At 46.3% G+C, this 12,528-nt stretch overlaps 1 protein-coding gene across 1 annotated transcript in view; it reads left to right on the top strand.

The window, feature by feature from the left end:
• The first annotated feature begins 201 nt into the window (after positions 1-201).
• The window catches only part of FNDC3B (fibronectin type III domain containing 3B), a 274,382-nt gene continuing 262,055 nt past the window's right edge, over positions 202-12,528 (top strand). Inside the window, exon 1 of the mRNA XM_083739234.1 lies at positions 202-451. The gene's annotated coding sequence lies outside the window, so the exon portion shown is untranslated. The remainder of the gene's footprint in view (positions 452-12,528) is intronic.

A 12,528-nucleotide genomic window follows, 5' to 3' on the forward strand; every position in this document is an offset into this window, starting at 1 on the left:
TCAGTCTTACTGGAGGGGAAAAAGAAATAAAGGGAGCACTCCGTGCTTTATTTTTTAACGCAAGGCGGTTAATAAATTTGCAAAGTGCCTCTTTTCCCCCCCTCTCTCTCCCCACCCTCTCCTTTTCCTCCTCCAGGCTCTGGTTTTTCTGCGCCCGCCTCCCTCCTCAGCTGATTTCTTTTTTTCCTCCCCCTCTCCTTTCCCACAGTAGCTTCTAATCCAGACTGTATGGTATGTGGGCTGGTCACAAATCCCCATGTGGTCCGACATCATTGACATGGCGGAATCCCCCACCAAACCCTACTGGTAGTTATTCCAGCTCGCTCGCCTGCCCGCCCAGCCACACAGCCCGGGGATTTACCGGACTTGCCCGCCCGCCTCCCTCTTCCGAAGAACGAGCAGGGCCATTCTCTACAAGACAGCACCCCCGAGCCCCCGTTTCCAACACAAGGTAAGCGGAAAGGCTTCTCTTATTAGGCTTCTCTTTCTCTCCTTCCCACACCCCCCCATATCAACCCCCCCCCGGCTAGAAAATGCCAAGCGAGAGGCGAATTTCCCTCCCCTCCCGCCCCGGTTTGCAAATGCAAAGAAAAGATTCGCTCCGGGGCTTGTATTCTGATTGCAATTTAAAAAATAAAGACGCCGAGTTTAATATAACTCGGAAATACTGGAGCTTCTCTCCCCCCCCCCCCAACACCTCTCTGCCTTTTACTACTCCGAGTGGGTTTTGCTACGCCCCCCCCCCCCACGCCTCTTCCCAATCCGGATTCCTTTTGTTTCCGAAGTGGAAACTCCCCGAGTGTGAACGGTGTGTGTGCTCAAAAGGATGCGTCTAGCCTGGGCTTGCCTTGGGGGTCGGGATCGGGAAGGCGGTGGGGAATAAAGGGGGGGGGGGAGCAAAGGCTCCCTGGAGAGAAGGGGCAATGAGGGATCTCCGGAAAGTTTTGGGTTTTCTCTCTTTCCAGTTTGCTCCTTGCCCGGCGCCTTTAGGATCTCTCCGATCCGTGCGCCCCTCTCTCCCTCGCCGCCTCATTGCCCAATTACTCCTCGTTTAAGTTACACCACTATTTTTTCCAGTACTTTCGGGTCCTTGCCTACGCAAACTCTCTGGAAGGAGCAACTAGGGACTCACGGCTTGCTCAGTTCTTCTTTTTTAGGGGAATGGAGATAAATGTTTGCTGGGGTGGGGGAAACAGAAGAAGAGAATGCGAAGTAGACTCTCTTTTTTTGGAGAGGGGGAAAAAGAATGCGTTTCTCTCCGGGTGCTCTTGGTTGGGCACCGATTTCCTCGCCGTTGCAAATTCAGAGTGGCAGGAGAAGTCCATTCCTTCTCTCGCTCTCCCCCCCCCCCCCGCCCATTTCCTGGAATTTGGCTTGGGAACGAGGCCTTGGATGCAAAGGGTTAGCGGCGGAGACGCGGGCGCCTGATTATATATATATATGTGGGTCTGGTTGCGTGGAATGGAGGAGGGATGAAAACGGTTTGCTGCTGGTGCCGGAGCATTTTTATTTTTTTTACTGGGAAGGCGAGAGAGGGAGACAGACACACCATCATAACCTAGCAATCCAGACAGGCTCCTCGCCGCTGCCTTTTCTGCCCGGCTGCCCGCCCTTTTGCTTGGGCGCACTTCCTATCGTGTGCTTTAAACAGGGGCTTCCATCTCCGGCCTCCCGGCTTGCCCTCAATCCACATCAAACTTAAAGGATCGCATTATTTAAAATATATATTTCTTAAAAAAGCAACAAAGCAACGCAGGTTTCAATGCAAAAAACAGCAACAACACACCCAACCCCCGTTGGGAAGCGTAAAAATGGGATTTTCCTTGTCTCCATATGGGATCTTATATGTGCGTGAATGCAAACTGTGCCCCTCCCTGCCAATGACCTGGGGGAGGGGGTTGTGTTGCGCGTGAGCAAAGCGGGGAGGGCCAGACGGGGGAATGGAATCCGGCCCGCGCAAAGGCGAAGGTTTGGCCCGGGGTTCCTCCGCTGCGCGCCAGCGTCGCGCACTGCCTCGCAGCCCCCTTCTGGGATGATGCCTTGGAGGGAGGAGGTTTTGATACCCTTCAGGTGGAAGCAAACCAGCCAGCGCTGCTGCTCCTTCCTGTCGTTGCAACGCAGCCGGGGGCTACCCGGTCCCGGTCCCCCCGGTGTTTGTTATTAATTTTTGCGCGTTGGAAAGGCGAGCCGAAGCCTTTCCAAAATGTCTGGATCCAGGGGGCACGTTGGAGAAAAGAGACCGAGACACACGCAGACGTCTCTCCTCCAGCCCGTCCTCCCACCAGGCCCCTCCCTTCCTCGCTGACGCCACTGGCAAACGGAGCGGGGGGGGGTGGAGAAAGGAGGGGGGAAATTAAAAAAATATATATATCTGGAAACTTTTGATTTCCCGTGCCAGACGCTTTCTTCTCCTACCGCCACCCACCCCCTTCGAACAAAATGGCACATTACCAGGAAATGGAACGCTGGAAGAAGGAGGGGAGGAGGAGAAGAAAAACTTTGCGAAGCAAAAACTCTTGCTTCTCCCTCCCTCCCCATCCTTGAAAACATTTCACTTAATTAGCTCTTACTTTTATTCATTTTTGCCTCTCTGATGATGTGCTTTGCCATTCCGTCAAAGAGAAATTCGCTCGGACCAAGGCCAAAGAGTTGGGGGGGGGGTAGCGCTTTCTCTGAAGGCAGAATCTTTTAATTGCACCCCTTTTCTTTCTCATTTTTCTTTTCTTTTCCGCCAGCAGTTATCTTCTGGCGTTTGTACAGTTGAGATCTTGTCTGTGGGATGGAAGGGGAAGGCTGTAGCAAAGGAGTGGGCGGAGGAGGAGGAGGAAGTGAAGACTCAAGTGTCAAGAATGTGCTTCTCAAAAAAAAAAAATGTGGAGGGGGGGCCCTGTTTAAAACCTGGGGAAAATTGTGTTTGGAACTGATTACTCTGGCTGCAGAAGTGTGTGGCTGGCTTATATTGAGTCAGACCATTGAGCTTTGCAGTCTTTGGCATTTTCAGACCTAGGGCCCACCTACAAACCAAACATGCATTTGGGGACCAATTTCTTTCGTTTTTTTACAGTATATTTTTGTATAGGAGTGCTGGTGCTGACTCACCTGGGATCAGGCTGTCAGTTGGAAGGCCAGCAGACTGCTACATCTTTCTGGGGTTGCAGGTTGGAGCTTTGGGGGGGGGGCGTTGAACCCAAAGCTTTCTGGATGCAAAGTATGCGCTGTGCTAATCCTATAAAGGTTCCCCAACCACCTCCTTTGTATCATGTCTGCTCACCACCGATCTCTCATGCAGAAGTGGTAATTCTAGGTGCAGCTTGGAATGTTTGGAATTTTTACCACTGATTTCCTTCCTACCGGAGAGAGAGGCCTCCGCTGAGTGCGCTTTGCAGTTCCTCACTGATTAGCCTTAGTGTCGATCTGCACACTAGGGGATTTGCTTAAAGATCTGTAGAGTTGGGTCTGGAAGTGAATTCAGATCCTGACTTTGCTGAGTGACTGGGGATAAGATAATCTCTCTGCCTCAGATTTCCCAAGCATAACAGCGATATATGCCCAGTGAGATAAAACAAGGAGGAATGGGGAAATCGCTGCTAAATGGACCGTGTTTCTTCGGACAGAGCATCTTTTTCAAGCCTTCTGTTCGTTTCAGAGGGGTATGGGAAGTGCAGTTGCAACAAGAAGCAGGAAATGGAGGGAATCTGGTGTAATTACACTAGGATGAAGTATAGCCAAAAAGGCAAAGGCAAAGTTTTTTCTCAGATGATTCTTGGCACCACCCATTTAAAACACATTTACCATATTTTTCGCTCTATAAGACGCACCAGACCACAAGACGCACCTAGTTTTTGGAGGAGGAAAACAGGGAAAAAAATATTCTGAATCTCAGAAGCCAGAACAGCAAGAGGGATCGCTGCGCAGTGAAAGCAGCAATCCCTCTTGCTGTTCTGGCTTCTGGGATAGCTGCACAGCCTTCATTTGCCCCATAAGACGCACACACATTTCCCCTTACTTTTTAGAAGGGAAAAAGTGAGTCTTATAGAGCAAAAAATACGGTATATCACTTTAGCAGTCATGGCTTCCTCCAGATACTCCTGGGAAGTGTAGTTTGCCCCTTGCAGAGCTATAAGTCCCGGCGCCCTTAGCCAACTACAGTTCCCATGATTCTTTGAGGGAACCTATGAGTGATAAAATGACACTGCTTTAAATGTCTAGCTGTGACCAGTTGTTGATGTTAGTGGGATGTTTACGGCCTGACTTTTTTCTTACGGTTTTGGTCTTCATACTGTTGCTGGGCAAGGGGGCAGCAGCATTACCGAGTGTTCTTCCATATGAAAAATAAATAAATCCTGTTTTACAGATATATGAAGGCCTGAGGCCTGTGAAACACTGATTCTCTACCAGGTTCTCCCTTTCATCTTAGGCGGGGTCAGCAAACGTTTTCAACAGGGGGCCGGTCCACTGTCCCTCAGACCTTGTGGGGGGCCGGATTATATTTTGGGGAAAAAATAATGATCGAATTCCTCTGCCCCCACAAATAACCCAGAGATGCATTTTAAATAAAAGCACACATTCTACTCATGTAGGAAAACAGACATTAGCACTGAATATTAGGCTAGAACCACATGCCAGTTTTCTATAGGAGCGTAGTGTCAAGGCCCAAGAGCAGGCATAGGGAAACTCAGCCCTCAAGATGTTTTGGGATTACAAATCCCATCATCCCTAGGTAGCAGAACCAGTGGTCCGGGATGATGGGATTTGTAGTCCCAAAAACATCTTGACGGCTGAGTTTGCCTATGCCTGCTCTTAGGCCTTGACACTATGTTCCTATAGAAAACTGGCATGTGGTTCTAGCCTAATATTCAGTGCTAATGTCTGTTTTCCTCTTGGTAGGAAGAATTGGGGGTAGGAAATGGACATTCACTTTCTTTGGCAGGGAGAAGACGGTTCTGTGGATTATTATTATTGTTGTTTCCAAAAGGGTGGATTCTGGGGCTGTGGGGTGGGAACTTGCAGATTAGTCAGCTCTTGTGTGGATCCCAGGAAGCATATTTGTGGGAGGCAGACAGGAGGTGTTTTGATTAAAATAATAATAATAATAAAAAAGTGGCATCTTGTCATCGTTAGAATATTCTCCCATAATACTTGTGGGTGGCTGCTTCGCGGAATCATTCCTGTAATGGTGCTGTTGCTTAATTTATTTTGCACGGGGCAGAAAAACTGTCTAATTCACTCCACTAAAGCTCGTAAGCTCAGGGAACTTTTCCAATTATTCATTAGGAAGTTCATTTTTTAACTTGCCATAAGGGCATACCATCCCTTGTCGTTCACATAGCTTCTGAGATGAAGAAGAAGAAGAAGAAGAAAAAGAGTTTGGATTTGATATCCCGCTTTATCACTACCCTAAGGAGTCTCAAAGCGGCTAACAAGGCCAAGTGAAATGGGGTTTGTGGGTCTCATCTTCTTCCTTGCTTTTCTCTCTCCTGGGGGTGGTTCAATGTAAACAAGTAGCCGAAATGATACAGGGTAGAGACAAGGCCAAAGAGGTTAAAAAGGCTTGAGTGTGTATTTATATTGTATGAAGTAGTAAACAAAGGCTAGGGGAAAAATCTAGGCACCTAAAAATGTGGTGCCTAGGGTAGAAATTACCTCTTCCCCACACCTTGTTTTGTCATTCCTTGACTGAATGCATTCCATTTCATTTTCCCTTCATGCTTTGGTGCAAAGGAAGGATGACTTTGCTATTTATTGAACATATGAGGCTTTAAGGAAAGACCACGGCACATCTATCTCAACGTTGCCTACCGGGGTTTCAGCCAGGAGACATTCCTACCCCTACCTGAAGGCTGAAGCTGGGATTTTCTGCATTCACAGCAGACGTCCAGCCACTGAGCTACTGCCAATAAGAACTGTTTTGCTGCACTCAGCAAATTTCAAAACCCCTCTCAGTACTCTGGTTTGTGGGAAAGCCATGTTAATTTCAGAAGATAACAGCCAGCCTTTCCTCATTGTCGTATGGACAATGCACAGATTAGAAATTGATGGCTAAAGATAATGAACCCTAGCTTGATTTGCTTTTAAGTGTGGATTTAATTTTTATACCACAGCTCCCCTAGCAATTAAAAACAGGATTTCCCAGTCTTGGGCTATAAAGTGTATGATTATAAAAGGGAATCGGACGTCTGCCTCAAAAAAAGAGCCTGTCTTGTGCACCTGTAGCTTGTGTGAATCTTGTGTTCCTGAGGCAATTAGATATTTGGCATAATAGCTTTCCATTCTTTAAATCAGGGGTCGGCAACCTAAGGCCCATGGGCCACAAGCGGCCCACGGGGGTTGTTTAACTGGCCCCCGAACCGCCCCCGAACCGAGCCGCCTGCTTGGCAAGTCCCCACATGCTGCGCTAAGCCGTCACAGTGGGGACTTGCTTCTGTGGCACCGGAAATTGCATTTGCGCAGATGCAGACGCTGGAAATCGCGGATGGGCGCGATCCGGCCCATGGAGGGATCTCCGCTGGAGTGAACTGGCCCAGGCGAGGTAAACCTTGCCAACCCCTGCTTTAAATACACTGGCTCAGTTTGCATGGCTCAGCTCAAGTAGGCAGGCTCCTGGAGAGGAGATTGTGGCCGTTTGCATCACCTTTGCTGCTCTTGCTATGCTCTACACCATGGTTTGGCATAGCGTGTCATCCAAGTTTGTGGTTGGTCTCAATCCAGAGGAACCATGAGCTGTAAACCGAGGTTTGTTCTTGACGCATCAGTGACTAGACCTGCAGGAGACAACTTCCTATGTTTTTAAAAGCAGAAAAGGAATCCATGCATCACAGAATTCAACTTGAATTTGGATTGCTTTAGCACAGTATCTGCTTGCTTATCATTGCTAGGTTTTTTCTGGCTAAATAATTATGATGGAGATAATGGAATCATGGAAGTCTTTCCTCTCCCAAGAGAACAAGATGGTTTCTGACAGTATTTTCTGGGCAGTGTTGTCTATGTTCCTTCTTGCTTGCGCCATCGTCTTCTTGGTCACAGTCCTCTCCTGGCAGAAAGCTACAGAGAGCAATCCAGAAGTTCTATGCATAATCAGTCCAATAACTGGTGTGGTTGGATAGCTTGTGCTTCAAACCTAGCTCATGTCTGGTCTCTCATGGAAACTGAATCACTTGCCATTTTTAAAATGGGTGAGCTCATCCACCGATCTGAGGTCATTGCTGGGATAGTGATGAGACATTTCTTTTATAAAGTTTTCCAAGTCCATACCTGAAATGTTTATAGGCTGAACTGCATGCATAACTGTCCCGCTTTACGGAGGCCAGATGAGTGGTGGCGTTCGGTGAAATTTGGAGTATTGTATTTACTCAAACGTAACGCGCCATCGAATCTCATGCGCACCTCGGTTTTCAAAACCTTGAACCCCCCAAAAGGAAAGAATTCGGTGGTGAATGTAAACACGCCATCGAATCGCACTCTAAATTTCGCGACATAATTTGGACAAAAAAGGTGTGCATGACATTCGAGTAAATACGGTAGTTTTGTGGGTGTGCCCAAGGGACACAGTTACTCTTTTTTGAGACTTGTACTCTTACTTAGTATTTTAGAACTGGGGTTTCCTCTTGGCACATCTTACAGGAGGGGAAAGGAGTTTTGTGTAGGGTTGCCATCTACCTGGGATTGGTCAGTTTCTTCTAATGTGTATTTTTAGCATCTACTTAATGAAGCCATTATTTTAGTGTGCCGGCACATGATCTCTGGAACTCCCTGCCTGTTGTCCTTAGGTAGGCACCCTCGCAGTACTGTTTTATAGGCCTGCTGAATACTTCTTTGTTTCAGCAAGCCTGTGCGGACACACAATTCAGTCTTTACCTTTGTTTTCCATGATGCTTTTTGTGCATATTTGATTTTTAGTTATGGGTTGTTGTTTTTTTTGGATTTCAGTCACGTTTTGCATATAGTTGGACTTGTGCGCCGCTTGTTGATATTTTTTAGCAAGTATTTTATAAATGTCCTGAGTAAGTAAGCAAATAAACGAATAGCATCACATGACGCAGAGATGGCGGAAGCTATATGGAAAGAGGCATCCATAATGAATAACCCACCTGTTCTTTGAAGACATTATCCCTCATTAATCCAGTGATCCTTTTCAGAGGTTGCCATAAGTGGGTGGCAGGCCGCCTCCTCCTCCACTCTGCTGATTCATAAATGTGGAAAAAACCAGCATCTCCCCCTGCAAAGTCAGTTGCCATAGTGAACCTTTTACGTCTTGTAGTTGTTTTGTAAGCTAGCACAGTTTGCCAGAGATAAGTTATACCATTCATTTAAAGAAGGGTCTGTGCTCCCCCCCCCCCCATGATTTGTTTCCTCTGCCATGCATGGATTCTGGCATAGTAGCCCGTTTGTGCCATTAACTGGCCAGGATGCTCAGGATATATTCCTTAAAAAAAAGTTGCTAGAAGAAGAGTTTGGATTTGATATCCCGCTTTATCACTACCCAAAGGAGTCTCAAAAGCGGCTAACAATCTCCTTTCCCTTCCTCCCCCACAACAAACACTCTGTGTGGTGAGTGAGGCTGAGAGACTTCAGAGAAGTGTGACTAGCCCAAGGTCACCCAGCAGCTGCATGTGGAGGAGCGGGGAAGCGAACCCGGTTCACCAGATTACAAGACTACTGCTCTTAACCACTACACCACACTGGCTCCTAGAAGCTCCTAGCAGGCTAGGCCTGGTTGATCCAGAGATACAAGGCAGAACGTTCAGGTAGTATTCTACCCAATTTTTCATTGAGAAATTTGCCCGCTTCCTTCTCCCAGTTGATAAGGGAAGCCACAGCTATGACACGCGAGTTAAGCAATAACGTTCTGTGTCTATTTGCAAAAAACAGGAAAGGGTGAGAAGGACAATTCGGTTGTCAGTCGCTGCCGGCATGGCCAACACAGATCAAGGATGGTGGGAGATCCTAAGAGCTACAACTTTCTCATCTCTGATGGAAGGGATTGGGAATGCTCAACAGACTTCGCCAGAGAACTGTGTGCACAGAGAACATGCATGCCTTCTACAACATGCAGAGATGTCTCTGTAGATGAGTTGGTGCTGAAAGGAGAAAGTCTGAAATCCCACTGGCTATACCTGCTAGTTTTGAGAGTTGGAGTGAACTGTGTTTTTGTTTTTAACATTAAGTGGTTAAAATGCATGTTCTCAGTTTAGGGCATATTTTGTGGATATTGAAGATTTTGGTATATTACTTTTTGCACCATGAGGAATACTGGGTTGTGGTTATTTGGAAGGGAAGTTCCGATGAAGGGAGTAGAAGGGGGAAATGTTCCAGGTTTGAGGAACGACAGCAGTAACAGAACACTGCAACTCCTACTCAGAATTCATAGGAATTCATGAGTCATTGTTCTGGTAGGTTGTCGCTTGGCATCCATGATCCTAAACTCATGACTTGGATGTGAAATCCATTTATTTCAGCAAAACTGGTGGTTGTGCTGTGATCTGTGTGGAAAGTAACATCTGAAAAGATGTCGCTTGCATCAGGAAATGCCTATCAAGGTATTGATAGGAGCCTTCGCTGGGGAGTGCTCTCATTAAAATCTTATTAGAAACCTAAACATTTAACGGAGCAAATGGGTTGTTTAATTGTACCTATTACGTGATTAATGCTTTCCCTCTGTAAACATTTGCCTTGCCATATTGTCATTACCCAGTTGTTCGTAATTGTGCAAAACGAGTATTGTGCAATGCTTATTTTTCTTAACTTGTGCCAAAGTCATTTTGAAAGTTAAAAGCCTAAACTAGATATAACTTTTAAGTTAAGTGGCAGGTTCGTAGAGAAGGTAAAAGGGGGGTTGGTTACGAGCCCAAAATACAAAAGCTTGCAAAAGTTTTGCCTTTCTTTCAGTATGGGACTAGAACTTACTGAACAAAAACCACAATTTACCTTGGAATTTCCTCTCTCTCTCTAACTGAGCAGAAATGGTGTATGAGCTGTGTTGGATATCTCCATCCCAGCAATAATGCAGGGTTGTGAAAAACTTTGACAGAAATCCTGGCACTCATTTTTTCAAGTTCTCTTTCACGTTGTACCAGCTATATAGAATTTTTTCTAATAGGAATCTAGCGTATCAAAAGCTTGCTTGTTTATGGCTGAGGTTTAGTGTCACTGTGCGATCTGCCCCTAGAGACCAAAGGTATGTGGGAAGAGAGGAGCTTTTCAAACAACAAAGGGGAAATAGGAGCTGATAGATATACAATGATAACAGGCCATCTACAGGCAGGAATGTCCCTCTATTTGAAAACAGATAAAGTCTTTCAACATTCTCTCTTTCTTACTCCCCGGAATTTGGTGGATGGCTTTTCCCCCCTTTTTCTTTTTAAGAAGCTGCTGTCTATGTGTCTTATGTGCGAGAGCAGAAAATTCTTCAGAGTACTGGATAGCGAGAAAGATGCTTTAAAGTGCATTTGTTCTTGAATTTGTAACACTACCCAGGAGAAAACATTCAAGCAGCAGCTGAAAGCACATTTATATGGAAGTCAGTTCTGCTGTAAACAGTGAGTTCTGTGCTGGGCATCACCTCCCAGGAACTTCTTGTGAATTAAACGTGCATTAAATGAATGAGAGATACCTGGGGTGCATGGGGTGCATTTCCTTCCATGCAAGCTGTGTTCACTTCAAGGGGGGGGGGGTCGGTGCTGGAGATATTCTTGATGGGTTGCTTGGTTTTGATAGCAATGGCTTTCCAGCTTTTCTGGGGAAAGTTGGGGGTTCCTGGCTGGTCTTGCGAACAAGATCCTGCAAAAGACAGAATGGAGTTTGCAGGGGAAGATTGGCACATTCTGATGCAGAACCAGCGTGAGGCTGCCCAACGTGCGTTGAAAGGTGTGCTCAGTCCTAGAATATCCTCTGAAACACCCAGGTGCTGAAATTTTTCCTTGGTAAACCGGGGTCTGAATGGCGCAGCTCAAGGCTTTTAAATGCTGGTCCTAGAAAGTGGGAGGGCTGTCTACTCCGGGCAGCAAAATCCTTCAAGAAGGTGTAAAGCTTAAGTGATTGGTTTATATAGGATCCGGGTGTGCATCAGTGATGCAGGTTTAATGGGAATTGGTGGGGCGTACAGTTTATTGCAGTCGAAGCAAACAAAGTGTGTGTGTAAACGGAGTCGGTGAAGTCCGGTGGGAAGAACCGTGCAGTTTGCTGCCTTCCGCAGGGAAGCAGAGTTCTCTAAGGACATTGCACTGAAGGCAACGATTTGCAAGGATGAATTGCTCACCTGTGTAGTGTCAGAGGTTTTTAAAGATTAGAACGGCTGTTCTGAGTGTGTTTGTTCTGCGATTTTGCTAATAGGGAGTCTCAAACTGTGTCCGTTAAAGCTTAAGCCCCAACAGGGTGCCGCAACAAGCATTGATGCGTCTTTGCTGTATTAGATTAATAGGACTATGCTCGTGACATATGGGCTAATCTTCAAGTAGCTGCATTATGATATAAATTGGAAAATGTCGCATAATAATTTGGAGGTCTTTAAGCAGAGGCTTGACAACCATATGTCAGGAGTGCTCTGATGGTGTTTCCTGCTTGGCAGGGGGTTGGACTCGATGGCCCTTGTGGTCTCTTCCAACTCTATGATTCTATGAAAATGAATGCTACTTTGCAATTTATTTAAATTTATGTGGTTTATATTGGAAGCTGCCCAGAGGGGCTGGGGCAACCCAGTTAGATTGGTGGGGTATATATTATTATTATTATTATTATTTTTTTATTTTCTGGTACTGGGTGCATTTCTGTGTTTCTGAAAGCCTCTTAAAGCTAGTCAGCACTCAAACTTCAGTTCTGCCATCCACTTCTAGAGCTCTTGGTCCCACCGTGAGGGAATTCCTTGTACCAGGCTGGGTTGTGTATGGAAATGAGACATAAATGAGGGTAACATAGTAATGCAGAAATCCAGAATACATCAGAACAGTGGAATGTTTCTTTCAGGCCTGTTTTTGGTGGGGAAGGGACAATGAAGGCATTTTAAGGTCACTCAAGCACCCATGGATGTCATATTGGCGATCCCTGTCCTATAAGCTCCTTTGGGCCTCAGGAGTTGGAGAGAACCAATGTTTACCTGAGTCTGTTTGTAGTATAGCAGCCCTTGTTTTCTTGGCAAGCTGGGCAGATTTTACTGGCTCGTTCCCACTGCCTAGGAACTGCTGTTGGACAAAAACCGACAAGAATTTGATTTTGGCAGCGCTGCAGATCTCAAAGAAACTGGGGGTGGGGTGGGGTATATGTGCTTGTGTGCACACACTTTAACCGTCACAGCGAAGTGACATTTACTACTTTCTAGCTATATAATACTATGCAAATGGAAAAATGCCTTACAGTCCTTAATGGTCAACCGAGCTGCAGAAATAGCATGATGTGGGCTGTTGTTCCTGTGATGGCTTTTGGTAGTCTTACAAGGTAAAGGTAAAGGTAAAGGGACCCCTGACCATTAGGTCCAGTCGTGGCCGACTCTGGGGTTGCGGTGCTCATCTCGCTTTATTGGCCGAGGGAGCTGGCATA

The sequence above is a fragment of the Podarcis gaigeae genome, assembly GCF_964106915.1.
Source record: "Podarcis gaigeae genome assembly, chromosome: 5".
Taxonomy (NCBI): Eukaryota; Metazoa; Chordata; class Lepidosauria; order Squamata; family Lacertidae; genus Podarcis; species Podarcis gaigeae.